Here is a 17,074-nt window from a genome sequence, read left to right as displayed (position 1 = left end):
GAGAGGTGGGGTAGTTGCGTTGGCATGTTCATATACATAAGGGTCCATCGTGTAATCATACTGGGGATCACTGCAGTGGTGAATGTACCTTCCAGGTGGTACATGAAGTGGTTAGTTTTGGTAGAGTCGTCGGGAAATGATCTGTTGTGATGTAGGATATGATATGTGGGAGTGGGGTTGTCTGCTGGGTGTCAAGGAATGTTTTCCAACACCTTGTAGAGTTTATAGGTATTCCGTGTAGTTTAGTGCATGTCAAGTGCCAGCCCCGATGTAAGTAACGGCGAACATTTCACTGCAGCTGAAGGTGACATGTGAGCGTGTCCCACTCACGAGTACAAAGGAATTCTATATATGCATGATGGAGTTCCTGGTGTGGGGCAAGAACGCGTGGAGGAAGAGTAGGACGATTGTAGTAGAGAGTTCGGAGTGGGATATAGTTGGAAATTTCATCCGAGATGGTGTGTTGTAGGAAGTCAGCCTCACTTTGGATGTTGTCAGGATTCTGAAGGCTGGAATCATAGCTTTTGATTATGGTACGAATTTGTGCACAGTATGCAGTCCAATCTGCACCGGAAAAATCCTAGATATGTCAGGCTGGATGACTAGGAGTGGGGTGGGTTGTGTTTGGTACACGGTATGAGATCTGGAGAAGGACAGGCAGGTTATCACTCTCAGATGGATCTAGGACTCCTACTGTGGTGCGCTTCAAGCGGTTGGGAGAAACAACAATAGCATCGGTGACGCTACCTGAGTCAATATGGGTCTGGACAGGGACATGGATATCGTGGCCATGGAAGGTGTTGATACACTGACGCCACCTCCCTTTTGCGGTGTGTGTGTGGGAGAGAAGGTTAAAGTCGGTTGTGATTGTATATGCGGTAAAGTTTCAGACAACTTGGGTCGAGCTATAGTGAGGGATGGTATCCGAATAAGAAAATTTTTGATTCTTATATATTGGCTGAAGGGGCTGTTACCGAACCTTTAATGGTTTTTTCATTATTTCTTTTTATTGCTTTAAACTGGTGGATATAGGCGAATGGGAAAAGATTGGCTGCAGTGAGATAGCGCTGTTCGCTTGCTGCCTAGCGCCGGTTGAGGCGTGCCGTTACTCTATGTACCTGCAGCCGCTGTGGTCTCTTTGGCTGTGTGTGTGTGTGTGTGTGTGTGTGTGTGTGTGTGTTGCTTCCCGCAAGCTGCCTTTCCATAGAGTGGTTGTTGCTGGCAGCCAAGCCGCCAGAAGTCGGCACGTCTCTCTATTAATGTCGGCGGAATGCCTGGCGATTAATATCGCCTCTCTAATCTTCCTCCTGCAGATAAGAAGCTGTTCAGACAGTACGCGGGCTTCACGAAATTCTGTCTGCCGCACTCATCCTGGTGTCAAGCCAACGCTGACTTGGTGTGTTGTCCTAATCGGCTCCGTCTTTCATGTTCAGATATCAATATGGTGCTGAATCAAAAAATGGCTCTGAGCACTATGGGACTCAACATCTTAGATCATCAATCCCCTAGACTTAGAGCTACTTAAACCTAACTAACCTAAGGACAACACACACATCCGTGCCCCAGGCAGGATTCGAACCTGCGACCGTAGCAGCAGCACGGTTCCAGACTCAAGTGCCTAGAACCGCTCGGCCACAATGGTCGGCAGTAAGCAAGGCCTTTGTTCCACAAGATTTACACAAAATTGTTCAGCCAACTAAAGCTATGAACCCGTTCTATGTAGTTCCTATGGATACAACTGACTTCTTTGATTTTAACGGCCCTACTGAAATATTGCTGTGAGTGCAGGCGTGTAAGATCTCCAAATAGGGTATGATCAAAGTGTCTCATACTCACGTGCCTCTAACAGTTATTAGAAGCAGAAGAATAGAAAAATGTCAAGACCGTGTCTGATGTATACCATGCCGTTTTTCATCAGGAAGATCAGCCATGTTTGTAAGTTGCAAAACAGAAAGACCCGTTCACGAAGTTGACATTCTTCCTCAACAGCACAAGGGGCTCTACAGTGAACTCTGGAACGTCTGGTCCCAAGAATGGAGTTGAATGAGAAACAGAAGTCAAACCTGAAAGACTTTTGTTCAATTGAAGTTTGTTATTCTCTTTTAAAAGATTTACAAGATACAAGTAATGGTTTTTGTTAACTACAATTCTACCAGTTAGAACATAACTGCTGTATTAATGTGTTTGTATTATCACAAATAAAACTTACTGGCATTTAGAAACAGTTAGTTTCCTGGTATGGCGCTTAGAAAATTCTTAATAAATGATTGATTTTTTAATTTGTTGCAGTTACGATATGAACTGCGTTATTCTGTGGTATAAAATAAGTTACTTACAAAAAGAGACACATTTGTTTTCGATTCTCCTGATAAATGTTGTATCATGATACCTTCTCAATTTTTTGGATAAAATAAGTAAATTACAAAAAGAGAGACATTTGTTTTTGATTCTACTGACAAATGTGAGACTTAACTTTAGACTCTTTGGCATTCGTATTTTTAAAATGTTGTATGTGCGAAATCAACAGTGTAGTGACGATCAGTCCAGGTATACCACATCTTTGCTTCTCACAAACACTGCTAGTCTCCTTAAACTTTTAACAATATCTTTTGATGCTGATCTCGACCATGCCACTTTGTAATTGTTGCTGACCTGTAATAGTCGATCGCGTTTCATGAAGCTAAAGAAGAAGTTGTGCTTTTTCCGGCATAGACGCCACTGATACGACAACACTCCTAAACAATGCCAGCCGTAACAAGAGAGAAAAAGTAATAGGATGCTGTCAGAGCACGCATAGAAGTGTATCCTAAAAAATTTCATGTGTTAAGCTAGGCATGTGGAAGTTTCTCCATAATTAACTAATAAGTTAAACTATCATTTGCAACAAACCGCATAAATGTAGCTAGTATAGTTCCTTAGAAATAATGCCTTGCTACTTTTTAAATTAATAATTGATTTGCCGAAGGATCATTTCAGAAGAATCCATTAGCTTAATACAAAGAAAACATAAGCTTATTACACAAACATCAGTAGTCAACAATACCACAACACGGAAGCACCAGAACAAGGAATTTCACGATTACAGAGGAGTTTTCTTTTGAACAGTTTTTCCTTGATTGCTATCTTCTGTTTCATCTCACACAACTGTATCCTTTGACATGATAGTGCAACTGTAATTTAAGAGACTCTTCTGCCGCTGTTCCTTCCACGTTGTGTCCGTCACATAGTGACAGGCGTAACGCAGAGCACTAGGATGGATTCATTGATCATGGTATGCAGCATGTTTAGAGCTGTAAAACTACCGTAGACCGTCGCAAGTACGCGTAAACTACGGTAGTTTTCCTAGTAGCCTTGGTGACTTACGATCGTAGCTGAGTTACCTGTGCGTTAGGTGTACATACCTCATTCCGATCTACGGTATGTTGATGATTTACACTTATGGACCGTCTGACAGCAACTGAATCGTTTTGCATATGCGATCGTTGTGACATAATTTTGTACTGGGCACTACACATTGAAGTCTGAATAGTTTGGCTCGAGCCCCCACGTGCTATGGAACGAAAAAATATATATTTGTTACACTCAGCTTAATTGAGCGGCCAAGAGATATGTCTGGTCTCAATGTTTGGCTACTTTTTTCGTCATAGAGTGCCAGCTCACACCTATCGTAAACTCAGTTTTTAAGCTGAAATAAAAAATATATATAAAAAACAATGCAGGCAGGTATTGCTCTGAAATTTAAAATATTAAGTCACTCTCGTTGATTTATAAGCTGAAAAAGTAGTTTATTTCTAATTTTCAATATATTCACTAAGCATTTAATATAACATTCCATTAGAACTACTGACGTCCTTGGGAGAGCCAGTCTTGACAAAACTCTTCCATCTGGTGAGCAAGATGTATGAGACAGGCGAAATACCCTCAGACTTCAAGAAGAATATAATAATCCCAATCCCAAAGAAAGCAGGTGTTGACAGATGTGAAAATTACGGAACTATCAGTCTAATAAGTCGCGCCTGCAAAATACTAACGCGAATTCTTTACAGACGAATGGAAATACTAGTAGAAGCCGACCTTGGGGAAGATCAGTTTGGATTCCGTAGAAATGTTGGAACACGTGAGGCAATACTGACCCTACGGCTTATCTTAGAAGCTAGATTAAGAAAAGGCAAACCTACGTTTCTAGCATTTGTAGACTTAGAGAAAGCGTTTGACAATGTTGACTGGAATACTCTCTTTCAAATTCTGAATGTGGCAAGGGTAAAATATAGGGAGCGAAAGGCTATTTACAAGTTGTATAGAAACCAAATGGCAGTTATAAGAGTCGAGGGACACGAAAGGGAATCAGTGGTTGGGAAGGGAGTGAGACAGGTTTGTAGCCAATCCCCGATGTTATTCAATCTGTATATTGAGCATGCAGTGAAGGAAACAAAAGAAAAATTCGGAGTAGGTATTAAAATCCATGGAGAAGAAATAAAAACTTTGAGGTTCGCCGATGACATTGTAATTCTGTCAGAGACAGCAAAGGACTTGGAAGAGCAGTTAAACGGAATGGATGTTGTCTTGAAGGGAGGATATAAGATGAACATCAACAAAAGTAAAACGAGGATAATGGAATGTAGTCGAATTAAGTCGGGTGATGCTGAGGGAATTAGATTAGGAAATGAGACACTTAAAGTAGGAAAGGAGTTTTGCTATTAGGGGAGCAAAATAACTGATGATGGTCGAAGTAGAGAGGATATAAAATGTAGACTGGCAATGGCAAGGAAAGCGTTTCTGAAGAAGAGAAATTTGTTAACATCAAGTATTGATTTACGTGTTAGGACGTCGTTTCTGAAAGTATTTGTTTGGAGTGTAGCCATGTATGGAAGTGAAACATGGACGATAAATAGTTTAGACAAGAAGAGAATAGACGCTTTCGAAATGTGGTGCTACAGAAGAATGCTGAAGATTAGATCGGTAGATCACATAACCAATGAGGAGGTGTTGAATAGGATTGGGGAGAAGAGAAGTTTGTGGCACAACTTGACTAGAAGAAGGGATCGGTTGGTAGGACATGTTCTGAGGCATTAAGGGATCACCTATTTAGTATTGGAGGGCAGCGTGCAGGGTAAAAATCGTTGAGGGAGACCAAGAGATGAATACACCAAGCAGTTTCAGAAGGATGTTGGTTGCAGTAGGTACTGGGAGGTGAAGAAGCTTGCACAGTATAGAGTAGCATGGAGAGCTGCAGTAGCTCGGTACGGGGTTTTGTTAAAGTTTCGAGAACATACCTTCACCGAAGAGTCAAGCAGTATATTGCTTCCTCCTACGTATATCTCGCGAAGAGGCCATGAGGATAAAATTAGAGAGATTAGAGCCCACACAGAAGCATACCGACAATCCTACTTCCCACGAACAATACGAGACTGGAATAGAAGGGAGAACCGATAGAGATACTCAAGGTACCCTCCGCCACACACCGTCAGGTGGCTTGCGGAGTATGGATGTAGATGTAGATGTAGAAACGAGTCTCTGGACTGAAGACCACAACAACAACAACAACAACACTTAATATGCAGTCTGAGGGGCTTTTACTTCAGGGCGGCCATTAATAACTGATGCCACAACACTTCACTATAAAATTGATAAGTTGTGATCACGGCAATCGGCAGTCTGTTCACAGTTGACAAAGTACACAGTTGTCTGCTGTCCTAATCTACGATATTGCGCTCGACTTCGCCGGCCATTGTGGCCGAGCGGTTCTAGGCGCTTCAGTCCGGAACCGCGCTGCCACTGCGGTCGCAGATTCGAATCCTGCCTCGGGCATGGATGTGTTTGATGTCCTTGGGTTAGTTATGTTTAAGTAGTTCTAAGCCTAGGGGACTGGTGACCTCAGATGTTAAGTCCCATAGTGCTTAGAGCCATTTGAACCATTTGCGCTCAACTTGATCGTTTTCAGACCTCGCTACATACATACTTGTCCACGAACGTGGCTACGAACCCACTACTACCCCAGGATGCGTGGCACGTCCGGTTCTTAGCTTTGCTCAGAACCAGCTCCCACTATCCTCAAAGATGGCCCCCCTATCTATCCTCGAAGTGACTTACTCAAAACAATGTTTGACAAAAATTACGAATATTCTAAAACTAAACACAAAAACATATATGATATATTAAAACATATGGGGATTTTCTAGGCAATAACAATTTAAGGTCCAATTTTCTGTACCTGTCAGCGTTTTTTCACCAATAACATTCTTGTGGCATGATATTGCTTTTCCCTGAATTTTTATACCAAACATAGATAAACAAATAAAAATACATACTTCATTACTCATCTTGAAACTTCCCCTTCGAAAATTATTGAATTACTGTGCTGATAAATCTCTTACATTATTTGATTTTCAAACATCTGAGCAAAACTGAATGTACTCAGACATTTCGCTCTTTACCTATTCTGATCAACACTAAACTGATACACAATATTTTTTAGCGCAACGCAATCTGACTTTCAATAATCCCTACAAAAGAATGGTCCTGACTAACATTAACCAATACCTTTCACAAATCACTTACCTCACAAAAATCTTCGTTACTCGAACTACTGCAATACAGAGAGCGCCACTACTGCCAGCTAAATAAAAGATTCAAACTACTAAAGGCACTAACTACTGATAGGCATAGTTAGCAAATGAAAGATTTTGATAGAGAACAAACAATGTATTTAACTTAATAGTGTTCAAAAGTCATTATATATATATATATATCAGTTCATGACATCCATTCTTACAAATGTACTGTTTCTGATGGACACACGTCCAGATCATCCGCTCTCAAAAATCCGCCATCTCACTTCCCCACATCCACCACTGCTGGCGGCTCACCTCCAACTGCGCAACGCTACACGCTGTTAACAGCCAACTGCCCAACACTACAATAGCAAATATTACAACAATGCCACCCAGCCACAGACTGCACACAGCACAGCCAGTGATTTTCATACAGAGCGCTACGTGGCGTTACCAATATAAAAACCTAAACAGCCTACTTACAATCTACCTCATTAAAATTTATAATGCTGCCTCTAGTTTCGTCTTTTTACATTTATTTATTACAAAAAACACAGTTTCTCTCAGTCGAATCCCGTATTCCAAAGTCTCATTCAAGAATGTTACACACTATGCAAAATCGGCCATGATCGCTCGATGCAGCTCTACTAGCCGTATCCATAGACCAGGCGCGGCTCGTGGTTTCTATACGGGGGAAGGCTGTGGCATTTATTGATCAGAGCCAACATAGACCTCGGGTTACGCTACAGATTAGTCTGACGTAAACAACTAAGAATTCAGGGGGAGGGGGTGGGCACATCACGCTCTACCCATAATTTTACGTACTGTATCTTCTATAATCAGGTATTAAATATCATTAGAAGCTAACTTCGTGTTAAAATCTTTGGTTAGTGTTTTTATACGTCATTATTGCATTTTCTGACACTTTGCAGCAAATCATATGAAAAGACGCGTTTCGGAGAGATCTTTAATGCGGGTCTGGAAGCACCAAGTTCTTTCACTTTCATCCTATGGCCGTGTTCCAAGTTTTTACCTATTAATTTGCACACTGAATTCATATTGCGCTTGTTTCACACTCGCGGTATGTTGCAGGTATTCACCAGCAAGTAAAACTCACTAAAATCCTGCAAAATATACTCCGAAAAAGAAACTTGCTAATATCACACGGTATCAACAAAAGCAGTCAGCATCAGCAAGCAAGGAAGGTAAAGTAACGGGACAAATTTCGCGCGTTTTTTCCTCTAACGACTTATGAAACTCTCGCTAGATGGCAGTACTGGTACGTTACTGTAGTGTAGTGCACTCTGGCGGGATATTTGCAAACTTATTCTAAATGTGGATAAAATAGCCAATAGCAGAAACAAAACAACTATGTAAAACATTATCAAAACAATAATACTAAATGTCGATTAATGACGCATCGAAGCGTAGTAGAGATATGCAGAGACAGAGATTGGATAGCGAAGTTTCGGCCACTCTACATTCCTTTATTACATAGATAGTGGAACCTGAAAAATATGTGGTGGTTGGTACGACACCCTTAGGCTGCAAGCTCTGAGCCTTCGGGTCGCCCATAAAGAGCAGTACTTTGTAGAAGCCACGCCCCCAAACCGCTACTACATGCAGCTTACGGACGTTTCAAGGCGCAGCCTAAACACTACTAACCATTCGGAAAACATCTATCGATACAAACAGTTCCAAAAATGTTGACCGTCGTTATTTTAATCGGAACGGGAAATATGCGAAATTCGTCCTGATAATTTAAATTATGTAATACGTTCTTGCGAAATTTACTTTAACATATATTTTGGGGCGGCTCCGCCTCAGAGCCTTTAATTACGAGCCGCGCCTGCCATAGACACTTTGTTCATATTAATCGACCAAAGCATTGCCGAGGTATTAGCTTTTGAACTTTCATAAACTTACGATTTTTAAGGCCACAACAGCATTTAAACTATTATGTATATTTGTGGCGCGTCTAGATAATTCATCTTTACATAATATTCCGTAGCACCTCCGTGTCACTTTTAGTTTTGTTTTTATCAATTTTTCTCTGGCATATAAATTTCTCCAAGCGCTCAAACACGGTCATATGCGCCCCTGCCTAGCGTCCGCTCGGGTTTTTCCAAGGCCGCGTAACGCCAGCCGCTCGCCACGGCCTTATAGCAACCGCCAGCCACGTGCTCTGTGGCAGGACGCTGCCGCTCTAATCTCACCCCACAGATTGTACACTCACAGTTATAAGATTCCCCTAGAATCCAGAAGCGGTGAACCGTCTAGAAACTGAGGATATGTAAAGGATGGCATAACTCGCAGAACATTATTGTTCAATATGGTTATCGTCTTGTCTTGTCCGGCTGCGATGTTGACGGTTTTACATTTACATTTCGGCCGCTATACTCACGCTCTATGTGTACGCCGAAACGCGGTTGGCTCCGTATTATGAAAGCTCTTTTAAATAATTTTCTTGGTTTGCCATAGTTTTTGTTTCCAATTGCTATCGTAGTTATCCTTGACATTTTATTGTAGGTTTCAGGTCCGTTATGCTTTTATGTGCCTTACGACGATAGGATGATGTTTCTTTACAATTTTTATTTTAATGCTATATGCTAGCATCAAGAGCGGATGTTGACTCTTCACATTAATTGTTACGTAAGTTCACAGCTACTGTTAGTCGCAGAAACGGCTACACAGGCTAGAAATTTGCTTCATACTATCCCCATACCCCCATTTTTAATGTACCTACGCCATGCAGTGTTATTTTACACCTCTAGCGTAACCTGAAGATGCCCCACAAGTGCGAAACGCGTCATTCCCAATAACTAGATAAAAACAATCTGTAGCCAAGACTGTCTTATTTCAAGAAATCTAATTATTCCACTCGCCTTCCCTGATTTTACATGATAGTGGTATTTCACATCGCTTGTTAGTATTAAACCTAGAGTCTTGTCCGATGCGACATGCCCAAGATGGTCACCACTAATCTTGTATTCAGATACGAGGGCTATTCGTGAAGAAAGGAATGACAGGTTGCGAAATGGAAACCACAGTGAAAATCAAAACTCTTTTGTTTGCAACAGTTAGCTACAGCTTCCAGCTACTTATCTCCATAGTCGCCGATCCGACTTAGGCGTTTGTCGTAGCGTTGTACCAAGTTTCCAATACCCTCATTGTAGAAGGCAGCCGCCAGTGCTTTCCGCTAATCTCTACGCTGGCCTACAGCTCGTTGTCTGTGCCAAAATGTTGTCTTCATAGCCAGCGGTTCATGTGAGCAGAGTTGAAACTCAGAGGGAGACAATTACGGGCTGTATTGTGGGCAATGAAACATTTCAAATTGGAACGATGCAGGAGCATCTTCATTGCCCCTGCAGAATGAGGCTGAGAATTGTCTTCCAGAAGAAAACGCTCGACAGTTATGTAATGTTGGCTGTATAGCTTCAGGCGAAATTTCTCACCAACACCTCGTACTTGGCGGGAGACACTATTGTTCTAGGCATCTTTATGTTCTCCCTGTGTGCTCAGAACTAAAACGAACGACGTAATGCGATCGATGGGCATACTAGAGACACTGCCCAACACACCTGTGCAAAACTTCATAGGATTTTCACTGTGGTTTCCATTACGCTACCAATCGTTCCGTACTTTCTGAATAGCCCTCGTAGTATACGGTTCTTTCTCTTTGCTATAGGGAAAAAAGTAAGATTGTTTAAAGGTGTGTATATACTACTCCCCCCCCCCCCCCATGAACCATGGACCTTACCGTTGGTGGGGAGGCTTTCGTGCCTCAGTGACACAGATGGCCGTACCGTAGGTCCAACCACGATGGAGGGGTATCTGATGAGAGGCTAGAACCATGTGTGGTTCCTAAAGAGGAGCAGCGGCCTTTTCAGTAGTTGCAGGGGCAACAGTCTAGATGATTGACTGATCTGGCCTTGTAACACTAACCAAAACGGCCTTGCTGTGCTGGTACTGCGAATGGCTGAAAGCAAGAGGAAACTACAGCCATAATTTTTCCCGAGGGCATGCAGCTTTACTGTATGGTTAAATGATGATGGCGCCCTCTTGGGTAAAATATTCCGGAGGTAAAATAGTCCCCCATTCGGATCTCCGGGCGGGGACTACTCAAGAGGACGTCGTTATCAGGAGAAAAAAAACTGGCGTTCTATGGATCGGAGCGTGGAATGTCAGATCCCTTAATCTGGCAGGTAGGTTAGAAAATTGAAAAAGGAATATGGATAGGTTAAAGTTATATATAGTGGGAATTAGTGACTTTCGGTGGCAGGAGGAACAAGACTTTTAGTCAGGTGCATACAGGGTTATAAATACAAAATCAAATAGGGGTAATGCAGGAGTAGGTTTAATAATGAATAGAAAAATAGGAGTGCGGGTAAGCTACTACAAACAGCGTCGTGAACGCATTATTGTGGCCAAGATAGACACGAAGCCCATGCCTACTACAGTAATACAAGTTTATATACCAACTAGCTCTGCAGATAATGAAGAAATTGATGAAATGTATGATGACATAAAAGAAATTATTAAGGTAGTCAAGGGAGACGAATATTTAATAGTAATGAGTGACTGGAATTCGAGAGTAGGAAAAGGGAGAGAAGGAAACATAGTAGGTGAATATGGATTGGGGGTAAGAAATGAAAGAGGAAGCCGTCCGGTAGAATTTTGCACAGAGCATAACTTAATCATAGCTAACACTTGATCCTAGAATCATAAAAGAAGGTTGTATACATGGAGGAATCCTGGAGATGCTAGAAGATATCAGATATATTATATAATGGTAAGACAAAGATTTAGGAACCAGGTTTTAAATTGTTAGACACTTCCAGGGGCAGATGTGGACTCTGACCACGATCTATTGGTTATGAACTGTAGAGTAAAACTGAAGAAACTGCAAAAAGTTGGGAAATTGAGGAGATGGGATCGGGATAAACTGACTAAACAGGAGGTTGTACAGAGTTTTAGGGAGAGCCTAAGGGAACAATTGACAGGAATGGGGAAAGAAATACAGTAGAAGAAGAATGGGTAGCTCTGAGGGATGAAGTAGTGAAGGCAGGAGAGGATCAAGTAGGTAAAAAGGCGAGGGCTAGTAGATATCCTTGGGTAACAGAAGAAATACTGAATTTAGTTGATGAAAGGAGAAAATATAAAAATGCAGTAAATGAAGCAGGCAAAAAGGAATACAAACGTCTCAAAAATGAGATCGACAGGAAGTGCACAATGGCTAAGCAGGCATGGCTAGAGGACAAATGTAAGGATGTAGAGGCTTATCTCATTAGGTGTAAGATAGATACTGCCTACAGGAAAATTAAAGAGGCCTTTGGAGAAAAGAAAGCCACTTCTATGAATATCAAGAGCTCAGATGGAAACCCAGTTCTAAGCAAAGAAGGGAAAGCAGAAAGGTGGAAGAAGTATATAGAGGGCCTATACGAGGGTGATGTACTTGAGGACAATATTGTGGAAATGGAAGAGGATGTAGATGAAGATGAAATGGGAGATATGATACTGCGTGAAGAGTTTGACAGAGCACTGAAAGGCCTGAGTCGAAACAAGGCCCCAGGAGTAGACAACATTCCATTAGAACTACTGACGGCCTTGGGAGAGCCAGTCCTGACAAAACTTTACCATCTGGCGAGCAAGATGTATGAGACAGGCGAAATATCCTCAGACTTCAAGAAGAATATAATAATCCCAATCTCAAAGAAAGCAGGTGTTGCCAGATGTGAAAATTACCGAACTATCAGTCTAATAAGTCACAGCTGCAAAATACTGACGCGAATTCTTTACAGACGAATGGGAAAACTGGTAGAAGCCGTCGTCGGGGAAAATAAGTTTGGATTCCGTAGAAATGTTAGAACACGTGAGGCAATACTGACCTTACGACTTATCTTAGAAGAGAGATTAAGGAAAGGCAAACCTACTTTTCTAGCATTTGTAGACTTAGAGAAAGCTTTTGACAATGTTGACTGGAATACTCTCTTTCAAATTCTAAAGGTGGCAGGGGTAAAATACAGGGAGCAGAAGGCTATTTACAATTTGTACAGAAACCAGATGGCAGTTATAAGACTCGAGGGGCATGAAAGGGAAGCAGTGTTTGGGAAGGGAGTGAGAGAGGGTTGTAGCCTCTCCCCGATGTTATTCAATCTGTATATTGAGCAAGCAGCAAAGGAAACAAAAGAAAAATTCGGAGTAAGTATTAAAGTACATGGAGAAGAAATAAAAACGTTGAGGTTCGCCGATGACATTGTAATTCTGTCAGAGACAGTAAAGGACTTGGAAAAGCAGTTGATCGGAATGGACAGTGTCTTGAAAGGAGAATATAAGATGAACGTCAACAAAAGCAAAACGAGTATAATGGGATGTAGTCGAATTAAGTCGGGTGATGCTGAGGGAATTAGATTAGGAAATGAGATACTTAAAGTAGTAAAGGAGTTTTGCTATTTGGGGAGCAAAATAACTGATGATGGTCGAAGTAGAGAGGATATAAAATGTAGCCTGGCAATGGCAAGGAAAGCGTTTCTGAAGAAGAGAAATTTTTTAACATCAGGTATAGATTTAAGTGTCAGGAATTCGTTTCTGAAAGTATTTGTATGGAGTGTAGCCATGTATGGAAGTGAAACATGGACGATAAATAGTATGGACAAGAAGAGAATAGAAGCTTTCGAAATGTGGTGCTACAGAAGAATGCTGAAGATTAGATGGGTAGATCACATAACTAATGAGGAGGTATTGAATAAAATTGCGGAGAGAAGAGGAGTTTGTGGCACAATTTGACAAGAAGAAGGGACCGGTTGGTAGGACATGTTCTGAGGCATCAAGGGATCACAAATGTAGCATTGGAGGGCAGCCTGGAGGGTAAAAATCGTGGAGGGACACCGTGAGATGAATACAGTAAGCAGATTCAGAAGGATGTAGGTTGCAGTAGGTACTGGGAGATGAAGAAGCTTGCACAGGATAGAGTAGCATTGAGAGCTGCATCAAACCAGTCTGTGGACTGAAGACCACAACAACAACAACATACTGCTTAATTCGTCTCCGCAGCTGAGTAGTCAGTGTACGTAGATGGCTGCCATGTGTAGAATCCTCTGGGATTTTTCCTTGGTGGAAGGACTGTACGGGGTGGACTCATCCTCATGAAGTCAACTGAGGAGCTACTTGAATGACAAGTAGTGATTCCACGGTTTGGGAAGCCGTCAAAACGGTTGGGAGAGCCATGTACTGACCACAAGCCCCTCCACATGGCATCCGCGTGACGCTGCAATGCAGAGCGCGTCACGGTGGCCAGTCGACATCCCTTGGTCCTTCAAGGAATGGACGAGGAGCTCATACATACAACACGAGAAGATGTACCACCACAGCTGTATCTTGAGAATGTCTCTAAATGCAAACCGAGGAGGGATCACTGCTATCAGCTGCAACGGTACATTAAGCGGAATCAGTGGCGACGAACGAAAATGTGTACCGGACTGGGATTCGAACCTGTGATCTCCTACCTCCTACGTAGGTGCAGTAACCACTGCGCCATCCGGAACACAACGTTATTGCAACTTCATGGACTGTCTCGGCACGCTTCACGGCCAATCAACACTCCCCATCCTGTGGGAATCTCTAAATAGCGGAGTATAATGGAACCCGACTGCGGGTAGGCGGTGCTCGATGGGAGCGTGGATCAGCCGTGAGACGTACCGAGACAGTGCATGTGTAACACCAATACCGATTGCAAGTAATTTATACTATGCAATTAATTGTGTGTGACTATGAAGTGTTTGGTCTTTACTAATGAAGGTCATTGAATTGTCAGAGAGAAAGTTGAAGTTTGTAATATGTGTATTATGGAAACTAAAATAATGTTTAAAAACAATGAAACTTTTTAAAATATGTTTGTTCAGAAAGAGAAATTGTACTTTGAATGATGGTTCATGCTTAGGGAACTCGTATAGTATAAAAGATGTAAGGAACCTCCTTCGCTACCGAAGTGGCCTGGCGCGCGTTAAAATGTGGTTTTGGCGGTCGATCTGGGCGGCTACTTGGTGAGTCCGTTACGCAGTCAGTGGCTAGCCGTTGTACGGTTAACATCGAGGGTGTCAAATGGGGCATTTGAAAGCCAATTTATGTTGAGGTTGCCTCGGATGTGGTTACGGCTGTCGTATGGTGCTCTTGTTGTCATGGAATGGCTCAAAAACGAGGATATTACGTCGCCAAGAAGAATTTATAAAGAGCTTTCAACAACAAGTGTGTGAGACCAGATAGCCGCCACTTGCTTGCCACCACTATTGTGCCACTGCTCCGCCTGCTTCAGGAACTCAGAAATGAATCATAGTATGGACCAGTATGTTTGTGTGAGTGGTTTTCAATAATAAATCCAGTGATATAAACATGTGAGTGAAACTTAAAATTGTCCTGATCAGATCATGAATCCAATGCAGGGTCCCATCCTAAACGTGCAGAAGATCGAGTATCCTGTTTCTGAATAACTATTGATTTGTTTCTGCATTAAACGTGCCAAAGTTCAGTGCCAAAGTGTATAAATGTTGCTAGTTAAATTACCTGCTTCACAGTTAGTGAGAAAGGCACACAAATTGAACTTATATGAAAGTAATTTTGCTTTGATTATTACTATGAACTATTTTCTGAAGTTAATTGAACTTAATATTTGAATTACTTGCTTTAAAGTATGAACATATAAATTATTTCATGTGGGGTTAGAAACCAATATTGACAAATTGCAGTTTGTTTCTGAAATAGTCAAAGAATTTGTCTCTAAAGACAGTTTCAGTTTATGGGTACCCACTACATTCTTTTTTATTATAAGAAAGATAAACGGAATATTACACTTGCTAAAGAAATCTGACACATTTCCATAACCGTGAGAGTATAAAAAGTTTTTATGCAGTGTTATTTAACTTTATTTGTTCCGTTTGTATGTTAGTTAAACCAGGACTCTTGTCATGCCTAATTTTAGTCTCGTGATGTCTTGAGTAACATCTTAGTGCTGAATTGAATAATGGTTGAGATGGTAACTATTATTACTATGAGTGAAATATCAATTAAGTCCTATGATTACTGATTTGTGAAAATCGTAAGTACTGCTACCCAATAATCAGTTCGTCCAGTAATCGTGTGTATTGATTGCACTATTCAAAGGAGTATTAATGAAAGTCACTTTAGCAACTCAGATTCATTTTTCTTCAAACTTAATGTTTCAAATTATTATGCCTAATTAGGCTGCCACCGTTTGTTGTTTTATTCACGTGAACTTCACCACTTTCATTATATCCAAATAAAGCCTTTCAATTTTCTATTAATTGCCGTAGATACGAAATTAATGTTCGATAACCTCTATTCATTAGGCAGACACACGGTCAAACCACTATAAATCCTGACAGAGCGTAACGCTATATGGTTTTATATGTGGCTGTCAGAACATAAGGTTCAGTTATAAGGTAACTGCCGCTGGCGTTATAAATGCAGTTGCGATAACGTTCTATCCCCATGGGCAGTGGTTACCACACCTGCCTAGCAGGTAGGAGCTCACGGGTTCGAATCCCGGTCCGGTACACATTTTCGTTCGTCGTCACTGATCCCACTTAATGTCTCGCTGCAGCTGATAGCAGTGATCCTCCTTCAGTTTACATATAGTGGTTCACAGCTGCTGGATCTGCATGGTGCCTGTCCTTCGAAGTAACAGATACTTTGCATTAAACAAATATTTATTCTATCAAACGACCAGTTTCGGCGACACGTTACCGCCATTCTCAGGCCCCACCATTCCCAAAAGAGTATTTGATTTCCTTGGTGCACTTACTGTGGGATCTTGTTACTAACACACGTGGGCTAGTAACAAGGTTCCGACAGTAAATGCGCCAAGGAAATCAAAATGTTCTTTTGGCAGTGGTGGGGCCTGAGCAGGGCGGTAATGTGTTACCTAAACTAGTGGTGTGATAGAGCAAAGATATTCTCAAGATACAGCTGTGGTGGTACTTTCCAAAATGGTTCAAATGGCTCTAAGCCTTATGGGACTTAACATCTGAGGTCATCAGTCCCTTGGCTTAGAACTACGTAAACCTAACAAAACTAAGGACATCACACACATCCATGCCCGAGGCAGGATTCGAACCTGCGACCGTAGCAGCCGCGCGGTTCCGGACTGAAGCGCGTAGAACCGCTCGACCACAGAGGTCGGCGCTGGTACTTTGTCTCATAGATATCATCAGCTGAAGTCCCTCGTCCATGCAATAAGATGGGCATCCATAAATTGATCATACATACTACTTAGCAGGGATCCAGCAGTTCGTTAGTGCTACAGGCGCCACGTGACATTTAACCTATCCTGCCTGCCGTAAGGCTGAGCTCACGTGAGTTGAAGATGATATAACGAAGAAAACGATTAGTGGCGAGCTGTTATGTCACATTAACAAACAGCAGTCAGTATTTAGTACAGACATACCTAATACAAAATAGAAGTCAAAATAGAAAGCCAGTGGTTGATTGAAGCGAGGCATGGGTAACAA

The sequence above is a fragment of the Schistocerca serialis genome, chromosome 9 (assembly GCF_023864345.2).
Source record: "Schistocerca serialis cubense isolate TAMUIC-IGC-003099 chromosome 9, iqSchSeri2.2, whole genome shotgun sequence".
Classification (NCBI taxonomy): Eukaryota; Metazoa; Arthropoda; class Insecta; order Orthoptera; family Acrididae; genus Schistocerca; species Schistocerca serialis.
Note: the sequence above shows the minus strand (reverse complement) of the source record.